The 10208-nt window shown below is 34.6% G+C and overlaps 1 protein-coding gene across 1 annotated transcript in view; it reads left to right on the top strand.

Moving 5' to 3' along the window:
• LOC106811303 (methyltransferase-like protein 17, mitochondrial) overlaps positions 1 to 10208 on the top strand; it is a gene marked incomplete in the record, with an annotated part of 35704 nt that overhangs the window by 8485 nt on the left and 17011 nt on the right.

The following is a 10208-nucleotide window of genomic DNA, read 5'->3' as shown; positions in this document are numbered from 1 at the left end:
ACACATCATACATACCACACAAACTAGAACCCGCAGCTCTGGCCAATGTGTCTCGGACACAACCTGCTCTGCTATGGAGTCACTACCATCCTCATTGCTGCCCATTAACCAACGAACAAAGCCTCCCATAACACTCCGACAGGCACTTCCAGATCCTTGTCTGGAAAGTATGCATACACACATGGTAGGTGAGTTAAACATTCGCTAACGAGTTGAATGTTAATTTCACTAGGGCAAGGCAAGTGTTGCCTTCTGCTTAATCAGAAATGTTAAGGCACCACGGAAAGTTTGACGAATAGCCAAGGCAAACATTTCCCCCAAAGAAGGGTTATCAAGGAAACAAATTTTTTCGAAAGTTTCCATGCAGCATAAAGCAAAATACACATGTATGCTACATGGTGAAGCCATACCAGGTAGGGTAGCTACGGCAGTTTACGACCATGCACAATAATTATTATCATGAGCTAATAATACATTATGCTAATAATACATGTATTACTGGCTCTTGATAATATCACATTTTTAGGAGCACAATGTTAAGGATGGCAACCACTACATTTGCTGTCAGTACCATGGTGAAGTTTGAGACCTGCAATAAATTATAATGTTCAGGCACTTGTAAGGGGAGCTACACACTATAGTATTATTACACATGTTACTTAACAAGGACGTTCTAAGCTAGATATAAGATTTCAAATTTTAACACAGCCTCACCTAGCTATTGCAGAAATATCACCTTCTACATTGAATAGCTGAGCAAGTGTGTATACTGAAAGAAAAATGTGTGACAAAATACAATATTTGACATCTCTTACAATATTTTACTGTTCATTTACAAAGTACAGATTAATGATACTATCAGGAGTAGATAATAGATATCTCTATTATCTACTCCTGATACTATGATGAAAATATAATACATGCTGTTAAAGGACATGAGTATGATATCAATTAGTTATAGTGCTAAATAGTATAGCTACTGAACAAATATCTGATCTGTTTTAACCTGTGACTTGCAAGAGAGATGAATTACTGATTTAGTTATAAAGAATACACTAGCTTCAATCAATTATTCTTATAATTCTCATCTGCATAGCAACATAATTTTTACACACATAGTCCACCTTACAATAATACAAGTAACAGCACCTAAATATAATAAACATACCGAGGCATGCGTAACCTGCAGCCGAGGATGCCAATCCTGCTGCTGTTGGGAAATTGTTCTCAGAGCATATATGCACATGGTATTCTGAGAAATGCTTGTCCTCACCTCCTGTATCAGAGTGCTTTCGTTTGCGGCACCTACGGCGAACTGAAATGTATCATGACTGAATAAATTTCTTCAAAGGTTCAAGACAAACATTCATATTCAATCGAAATGTGTACAGTAGAAGTCCAAAAATCGGGATACCAGAAATCTGGACTTTTTAAAAACTCAAATTTAATTCTCTGTTTAATAAACTAAAAATAAATAATTTATACCAGTTTTTTAAACCCAAGGGGGGCCAAAAAACAAACTGTCGCAAATAGTGGGATGAGCTTAATGATTTTAAATAAGGGCTCCTCCCGCCTCCTCTCCACCAACGGCTTCCTCTATCTAGCTCTGCATCATTTGGTTTTGGGAAGCCACCCCCGCCGAATGCGAGAAAGCGCGAACATTCTATTGCTTCATTGATATAATATAATCCAGATAATGTATATCGCTTCAGTGGCGGGTCTAGGCCAATTCCAAGGAGGGGGGGGTAAAAATAAGGCGGTATGTTGCACCCAAATTTTTTTTGGAACTTGCTAGTATCTGCGCTGGTTCCAAATATTCTTATACAATAATATGAATATCCAGTAGTCTTGAAGATAGGCAGCTGGTCCCATCATTTTTTTATTTATTCAGGATTTAATTCACGATTAAGATTTTCTTGATGAGCTAGAAAACACTCGAATTTGAAGTATGAAAATGAACATTATTGTGCCAGCTAGCCATACACCAGTTGGTTGGGATGTGATTGTCAGTTAGAGATCAAAATATTGAAAGCAAAATGTTATACACCATATATTAACTGGGTACTATAACACAGCGTATATAAGATAGCGAGTCGGTTTAGAGTTAGTGTTAGGGTTTAAGGCTATGAGGGTTAGGTTGGTTAGGACTAGCGCTATGGGACGCAATGCAGGCCGATCAACAGCCGAAAGAAATTCAAATTCGCAGTCAGAAAAATATAAATAAAGTGCATTTTTCCGTCAACTTTTTTTTGGGTTGTCCACCGGACAATGACTCAGACTGGTTTAGGTTGTCCGGCGCAAATATTCTGGTTGTCTCGGACAACGCGGACAACGCTTATTTCGAGCACGTGAATGGTATGAGTAAACAATATAATACTACATTAATTTTAATGAAAGGTGGCATTTATTTAACCTGTTTTTAGTGTAACTGTTAGCAACCAGTTTTGACAACAGATCTAGTTGTCTTTTGTCAGACCTGGATAAAGATGTTTGAGCTTTGTCACTAGATGACATCAGGTATAGATTAACAATTAAATTTATCGAAATTGCAAAAGAAAATCTCCTAGTAGTAATTATTTTTTGTAAAGGGTTACATTTTGCATTGTAAGAGATTACTGGACACCCTTTACACTAGTAAGTTAGTATTCGTAAATGCAAATTTCGTGAGATCCTTGCATATTTTTAGCATGGGCAGCAGGGACTTTTAGCACTATATTAACTAATTGACTAATGGTAGCTTATTAGTAATTATTAACTAAGGGACACTTAAAGGGTAAAATTCTGGCAATGCGAATAGTAGCTCTAGAACTATATCTGAAGGGGCTAATCGTATACTGTATAGTGTATTTATAGTTCTAGAGGCTACGCCAACGGCAACGGCAATGGCAATAGCAAATAACGGCTAATAGCAATTGGCCTAATAGGCAAGAGCAACGCCAACGCCAACGGCAAATATATAATTTATGTTATTATTATGTTTTATTAAACTATTTATGTTATTATAGGGTTTCTACTATTGTATGTTATTCTATATTTTCTAGCTTGGGTCCACCGGATGATGCAGATTAACGCAGATTACAACCGACGTTGACAACACTAATGTGTATATAATATGTATGTTAGTATGTTATGGATGTGTTCAATAAGTTGTCGTATGGAAAGCGTGGTTCACGGAAAATAGCTTCTATGATCAACGGGGCTACAAATGTGTAGAAATAAATTGGGCATTTGACCTAAAAGTTTTCTAGATAGCTAAACATTATGGATCCCGAAGGTAATGTTGATAATGATCTCATAAATATACTAGCCAATCAAATGTGTGTCGGTAACATAGGGCGGAGTGGATATACTCTTCCGTAATACAGGGGTGTAAACATATGCACTGCCCTATAAACTTAACCAGCAAAGGGAAGGGGTCTTGTTAATGTACTAGTTGCGTTCGAATTTGCTTCCCCAAGTTAACCTTGGCCTACTACGGCGCAAGCCGCCAAAATACTTCGATTGGCAAGCTCACGTGGTATTCTTGCGTTACCGCAGTGGTGAGGCGCGGCCGAAGTAACATCGCCGTAGCCTAAGGCGCGGCTCACATTGGGAAGTATCCGCCACGAATGTCATATGGCAGACAAAAAATCTTCAAAAATCAAAAAATTAATCTTCAAGCCAGTAATGAAGCGATGAGCTGTCGATGACCTGCGTGTGTTTTGGCTCATTCTTTAGATTTCATTAATAATAAGATTGGGCAATTGCTATTCCTTTTTTTCAGCTTGTCACTGGGCAATCCACCTTGATATTAACCCGGGTTAACCCAAAAACCGTTCGTGTTAATTTCCCTAACCGATGGCGTTCGGTTCTCTTACACAGGTTAAGCCAAGGCTGGCTGCTATATTTTTTTTTACAAACTCCTCATAGGCTATGAGCGCAGACCCCCACAAATTGACCGGTCGGTAACCATTTACAGATATGGAGTAAGGCTCATTGTGATTTTTAGCACAGATATATATCCCTAGAATATGAAAAAATGTGATAGCAGTGTATAACATCTCGGCCGTCTCTGTGTTTCAATCCAAAATAGTATTATACGACACCTTAATTCTTCGGCTTTGGCAAAATATGTGATAACTTATGATCAATATTATTTTATTCGGTTTTTAAATAACAAGTTCTAGTTTATATATTAATATTATTTTTTTCTTTAATAAGTCTTAATACTTGCTTTTTTTTTTATATTTCGTTTTTTCCATATTTTATTTATACTATTATACAACATTCCTTTTATTAATTTTAACTTTTTATCTATCTTAGTCAACTTTTTTATTTTAATTTTTAGATTTGATTTATATCCAAATTTCTTTTACTTTAAACGTAACTTAAAATGTATATAAATATCTTTTAATTTTAAGTATTGAACAGTAGTGTAGAATTGGGATGGGTTAATTACCATAGGGTAAGACCTGTTTATTCTTTATTAACTTTATATTATATCATTTAATTTGAAATTTTATTTTTTAGATCATTTTAATTAATTATTATTTTTTTTTACACAATTTAATTTATTTTTTTTACAATGTATATTGATATTATAATATTTATTGATTATATATATTTTTTTATTTTATTTATATTCTATAATTATTTAGAATTATTTTTTATAGAGATTAAAAATAATATTAATTTTAATTTTTTAATAATTGATTTCATTTTATAATAATTTAATTATAAGTTTAATTCTAATATTAAATCTTATAATTTACATAGATGAAAATTTTATATTTGATATTTTATTTTATATAATATATTATATATTATTTGTTTTATAGTTGAAAATATTATTTTAATATTAGTTTGATTTATTATGGTTTTATTTATAGTATATTATATTTATTTATTATTATATTAATGTTTAATAATTATTGAGAGTGTAGGAAATGTATTCCAGATTCTATAAGATTTTTATATCGATGTAGTTAGATACAAAATTTTGATTTATATTTTATATATTTCATTTTCCTGATAATATAATGTACATAAATTACTTTTTTATCTATTTTATTATTGATATTAATATACTTTTGGAATAATTTTATATAAACAGTTTTATATTCATTTTTTTTAATTTTAATCATTAAGGATCCAATTATAAATTATTATAAGACAAAATAGCATGATTTTTTGAAATTAAATTATATTTGGTATAATAATTAATCTTATTTTTATCTTTATTTTTCTTTATCTTTTATTATTTATTTATAAATTATTTATATTATCATTTTTTAGTTTTTTGACACTATTTATAACTGAATATTATTTTATTAATTTTATTAATTATTCTTATTTTAATATATAATTATAAATTTTTATTTTTAATAAAACAAATTATATGTAATATATTTTTTTTTTATCTAGTTTATTTATCCTATTTATTTTTATTTTATTATTTATCTTCTTTACTTCTTTTAATTAGAAGTATTATATATTTTATTATAATAAAATTCAATTCATTTTTTTTTGTATTAAATTAAATTTTAGATATAATTTATTTTATATATATATATTTAATATTATATTTAGTTAACTTAATTATGATTATACTTAAAATTAACTTTTTATTATATTATTAAATTTTTATTATTTTTATTAAAATATATATTATTTTATTTTTTAATAAATTTCTAATATTTTTTATTTTTTTAATTATATAATTATTTACATATTATTTTTAATAAATTTTATTATATTTATATATTATTAAATTATATATTATAAAGTAATCTAAATTTTTTAATATATTTATATACTCTTATTTATATTTTTATAATAATTTTATTTGTGTATTAAAATAATATTTAATTAAATATTTTGGGTAAAATTGAAATAAATATTTTGTTAAGGACTACATATGCCAATAATTTGCCTACTGGATGCCAACTAATAATAGTATAGCAATATCAAACATTTGTGGGGTTATTTTGTGCAAACATTTTCTGATATAATGACTATGATGTTCGATGATCCGATTATAATCGAAAATCGATCGATTATAGTCTCAAATTCGATAATCGATTATGAAAACAAATAATCGATTATCAAAAATACCAAAAAAAAAAAGTGGTAAAAGAAGTAGAAGTGCATCAGTGTTGTAGTCCACGAGACACCTTCATGAATAACGTACTGTTAAATAGGTCCTCTTTGATTGCAGAGCGTACTAGTGTACAAGTTTATAGACATGGACAAATTGGACAGTGTCTTTTGTTTTGGTTTGACACTGTCCCCACAGCATGTTATCCGTAGATGAGATTCTACTCCTCCGCCCGTATTGTTTGTTACATTGTGTTGGAGAGGATATTCCATTGGCAGGACATTAACTCGCGCTACACAGCCTACACTATTAGAACACAAACAACTTACCTTACTATAATAAAGAACAAGTCTTGATCATGTTTGTTTAAAACTTTTAATGTTTTAATAAGGCATTTAAACCATTTCTTTTTAAATTGATTAAATACTGTATAGGAACAGACATTGATATACCATACAGCAACCTTCACAGAGTTAATACATCTGGTCATAAAAATGATAAATATTGAAGCTATGTATAATTGTATATACAAAGTAAGATTAAATTAAATCTATGCTATTATTAACGATTATCCGATTATAATCGATTATCGATCGGTTAAGGAAACCAATAATCGATTATGAAATTCCAGCGATTCCCATCACTAATAATGACTAAAAATATGTTAACTATTTTACTGAAAAAGTGGCCAGAAATCGGTTTGACTTCAAAATTTCACATTGCACGTTTCATGTCAAATATTCACCGAAATAAAACCTCCCAGAGATAACATACTTTACCATCAAAAACTTCACAAGGACCCACTTCGCATTGGAATATATCATTGTACTTTGTAATATGGCGTGGTTGTCATGTGCGCCACATATCTTGGCAAAGTTCAACAATACCCTAATTTTGATATTTGGAACAAAACATTAGATTTTAGAGGCTTTAGTTTATTTTTGCTATTAGCGCCTAATGGCTAGATATGCTAACATCAGATACATTATGATTTTCACAATACTAATGCAAATTGCTCCACACTAGGTCTTTGATCATAATTATGTTAATCTTAAATGTCACCGATAACACCCTTGACTTACGCATTATTACAGCCTTGTAACACGCTTGATTAATACTACATGTTCAAATTTCCACAACGCTTTCATGTTATAGTTTTTAATACACAATTGACACAGATTTAACAGCATTGAAATTTAAACCATTACTAATTAATGTTACGTCTGAAAAAACATCACGAAAGTGTCCTTTCTAGATGCGCAGCATTTTTTGCTCAGAATCCGTATTCTCTGCTTCCTCGTCGTATGAATCATCTTCGTCGAGGCTGTCGTGTCTGATCCCGTCAGACCAATGGCTTGATTGTCGGCAGACAGCAAGCTTTTACACATGTCTCGATACATTTTCAAGTCCACTGGCAATGCAGACACAATCTCTGTAAGCTTGCAGGCTCTGGAAACAATTACAGGCCAACAAATCCCAGAGCAGCCTGAGGTGGCTTGGCTGTCCACTCATTCAGTCCACAAGCCAGAGTTGGTTTCATCTGATCATCCATTTCCATCTCCTTTTCAACTGGGCCTGGGCGCTCATGTGTCGCCTCTTGATAGCTTTTGTTCTAAACTTGCTGCCTGCCGTAACTTGGCTCCCGCCGCTGTACGTGTTTTCGGAAGCATCATGCATGGAGGGCAATTGGTGCTCTAATCTCCCCCTTCTTTCGCACAGAATAATGATCGGTTATCGAAGGCTATAAAATCTAAGTTTCCTTTGTACCAGACCTGGATGCATATGGAGCATGTGATATTCTCCAGTTCTATCGCATAGCGTCATCCGCCCACATTTCCAATTCTCTGTCCCAACGTCGGCGAACGTTTCTTAGACCTCTTTGCTTAGACCTAAGCATTTTAAGCGCTCCTAGTTTGGCTTTGCCTGCCAAATGTGGCTGACTGTTTGCAACCTGTGTAAGCATGCATCCCTATAAAGCTCCCATATGGACAAACACTCTGCGCCCACCTGAAGCTGCAAATTTTGGTAATGTCAATGACTTGTTCGCGACTCTTTGGTGCCACATTTCTGCGACAATGGTGATTGAATTTGAGTATGAAACGCCAACGCCCATGACTGACATACGTCGTGTCATCGGCAGCTGATTACAACTGCTGGATATACAGTCTGTGCAGCATGAGAAGCCGTGAAGTCAAGAGTCGACATCTGCCTTCCTCGTTGTACTTTGAAGCTCAAAGCACCTCCTAGGTCCTTCCGTGGTGATTTTGTAACACTTGTTTCGTTGTTTACAAATAAGACCCTTTCCATTCAGATGCTTGGTGTATCTGGTTTCTCCGCATTCGCTCACAGAATTGAAAATGACCGGCTAGACTTTCTTCCACATGGGCAAGAAGGCTTCTCGCATTGCGCCTTACAATCTTGCGATGCTGTGATGTTCTGAGCTTTCAGGCAATGGTTCCCTCTTCTCTGCGAGCCTTCACATTCTGTTGATGGATGTATCTTTGTACGGTGTTGAAGGACGATGTCGGATCCTGTATAGTGCTGCCATCATTCAGTGCCATGGACAAACAAACTGCGGCAACTTTCCTCAAAGTGACTTGATCCCCTTTTCACCCTATCTGGATCATGCTGCATTCCTATCTATTATGGTTGCAGAATCGTAGGAGTTTTGTCAGCTGGGGCATTCTTTTGTGAGATAATTAGCAAGAGCAGCCTTTGTTGGTTTTACAGGAAGACTTCTGGGGGTTGCCAGTGCCCATGGTATAGACCAAAGGATGGTGATGGTACATCAGCCATTTGCAGATTTCGTCGCCTGAGTGCATCACAATGATGCGACCAAACAATGCTCGCTGTCACCTTGAAGTAATCACGGATCTGCCACTATATCTGCACTTTTTTCTTGCTTGGCATAAATTGCTGAAGGTCTTCAGTTTGTGTTCATTTTTCATGGGATCAAATGAAAGCGTTTGCGCTTGGTGGCGTCCGTCTCGAGCTCTCTAGCTTTGAATCGAGTGTAGCATTGAACTCCATGCTCTGGCATTCTTCAAATCTGAGCAGATATCTTTGCACGCGGGCTTTTTTTGCTGTCGCATAACTGATAAGTTCGTGGCTTCTTCAATGGAATTTAACCCAGCTCTCACACAGATGTACGATGTTCGAAACAGCATTCCTCCTCTTTTCCTCAAACGCGTCTTCGTGGGCAGGTCAGCATGTGGAACATTTGATCCATCTTCAAATGTACCCATTTCCCTGCATCTGACAAGAAGGCCCTCCTGTGTTCTGCAAGTAATGTACATAGCACTTTGACCTGCTTCCTGATTTCAGACTAAAACCTTGTTTGTGCCCTACCTGGAGTCTGTGTGTCCTTGTTCACAGTGACTTCAAGTCGTTTGGTTAACGGGATGCATCCCAAATGTATTGTGACAGGATAGTTTGACAGAGCGAGCAAACACTTAAGAAAGCCTGGTACAACAGCTGGATGAATGCGCTGCCAGATTGGTCGATCTCAGCATAAATAACGCTGGTCAGGCGTATCGTGCATAGTTAAATCTGTCGTATGCAAAACACCAGGGAATCATGTTGTTGGATAGCAAGAGATGCAACGACCCATTTCCTTCTCTGAGCAGCAACGGCAGCAGGCAAGCAAGACGTTTTCAACTATTCCACATAACAGACATCCAACGGCTGAGAGTTCTCCCACCGTTTTTCATGGCGAAGATAGTTCTAAGAATTCGTTTCCAAGTGGTGAAACTAAACTCCGTTATTTTGGGGTTTGCCAGAAGACTGTCAACATTTCTGTTGTCACAAATGTTCGACCAAATCCAACCGTCACCTTCTTCTGAGAAGAAAAAACAGCAGACGTTATGTTGCTCGCTTTTCTTCTGGTTTGGTTTTTCTCAACCCATGGACTGAATGCTTCCATGCTAGTCTCATGAATGCTTCATAACCCAAACTTGTGCACATAACACTGCTCGGGTTGTACATCTTCCCATGAAAACACACTGGCCAGTGAGGCCAATTCTTGTGAAATATACAGAAACCGGTGCAATGTGAATTTTGAAACAAAGTCAAAGCGATTTCGGTCCGCGACTTTTTCACTTAAATTTTAACATATTTTTAGTCATTATATCAA

This window comes from Priapulus caudatus, unplaced genomic scaffold, assembly GCF_000485595.1.
Source record: "Priapulus caudatus unplaced genomic scaffold, Priapulus_caudatus-5.0.1 Scaffold526, whole genome shotgun sequence".
Classification (NCBI taxonomy): Eukaryota; Metazoa; Priapulida; class Priapulimorpha; order Priapulimorphida; family Priapulidae; genus Priapulus; species Priapulus caudatus.
The sequence above is the reverse complement of the archived record's forward strand: the minus strand, read 5'-3'. Positions and strand labels throughout refer to the sequence as shown.